This window comes from Mugil cephalus, chromosome 21 (assembly GCF_022458985.1).
Source record: "Mugil cephalus isolate CIBA_MC_2020 chromosome 21, CIBA_Mcephalus_1.1, whole genome shotgun sequence".
NCBI lineage: Eukaryota > Metazoa > Chordata > Actinopteri > Mugiliformes > Mugilidae > Mugil > Mugil cephalus.
Genome location: NC_061790.1, coordinates 15051622 through 15052957, shown reverse-complemented (window position 1 = coordinate 15052957; position 1336 = coordinate 15051622). Strand labels below are relative to the sequence as shown.

Sequence of the window (1336 nt, the reverse complement as noted above, 5' to 3'; positions counted from 1 at the left end):
TCTGTGTTCAGGCCAAACTTTGGTCAGCCTCCTCCGGGCCTGGGTAAGATCACCATTCCTCACATGTCGATGAAGAAAAACTGAACTCCCTGGAAAATATTGACACTGGGTGGATTATTTTTAAGATGGTCATGTTTTGCGCAATTGCCTCATTCCTCAAAGGATCGTGATAGTTTTCATCTAATAACTTTTTTATAATTTAATCTTTATCAGCTCTGTTGGTGTAAGAAATCACACACAAGGTCCTGATTCCTGTGGTTTTGAAGCTCAGTGTGGTAGTTATGACCATCACCATCTTGTCTCCTGTCTCGACTTAACTCCCTACTCAATCAAAAATAGGAAGAGAGGTGGAGGAGTGTGATTGGAGCTGAGGTGAGGATGTGACACCTAGGCACAAGGCTCTAAAGCCATGCAAGACTGCCCACTGTAGAGCAGGGTTTGTATTCAGGTGCTTGCTCAAGCATCTGAAAAGCATCTCTCTACATGATGCTACATTGGGGATTTCTTACAATTTCAATGACTGTCAGGTTAAACCAATTGAATTATTAGTATAGATCGTTAATATTGATAAATTCATTCATTCTTTATTTGGTGTTTGTCACATGGATAATACCACTGGCCCTTCCTTACTGCCCTTTCAACATAGCAAGAAGGAGAATTTCAGAGGTTCCATAGTGTAGTGGTCATCACGTCTGCTTTACACGCAGAAGGTCCTGGGTTCAATCCCCAGTGGAACCATAATTTAAGTGATTTTCTTGTAAGATTAATAAGGGATTATGATCAAGAAAGTTGTATGCAATCTGTGTTCCTAAATGTACCCTTCTATTTTTTTTATGTCGAGAGTTGTGATACATAGTGATGCATAGAAACTACTTCAGAGAAGATGTAAATTCTTTCTACTTAGTCAAACCCACATGCACAAAGCGGACCTGTCGTGCGTCACTCTTGGCTGATTCTTTAACAGCAAAAGCATGGTGTTGATGTGGCCTCTTCGACGCTCATGATGTGACATTCCTCTCAGAACTGCTCAAATATCCTACCGCTCGCACATTTTCAGGACTTATTGGCTGTATTTAATGACATTCAGATGATATAAAGACTTTGTTTCAAGGTCTCTACCCAGGACCCAAATGAGACTTTGGCTACAATCTGTCACATGCAGACCCACCAGCATAAAAATGGCCTGTGACTTATGTTGGGTGCCGAGCCATAGCTTAAGTAACCACTGTCATTGACAGCCTTCAATAAGTCTATTTCCAACTGTTTTAGTGGCTCAATTTTCACTGCCCCATTGCAAACAGATTGTAGGGTTAAAGCCAGGAAAATAGTCATAGAT

The 1336-nt window shown here is 40.9% G+C and overlaps 1 non-coding gene across 1 annotated transcript; it reads left to right on the top strand.

The window, feature by feature from the left end:
- The first annotated feature begins 665 nt into the window (after positions 1-665).
- On the top strand, positions 666-738 carry trnav-uac. The gene has a single exon. It is a non-coding gene; the product is annotated as a tRNA-Val (tRNA).
- The last annotated feature ends 598 nt before the right edge of the window (positions 739-1336 follow it).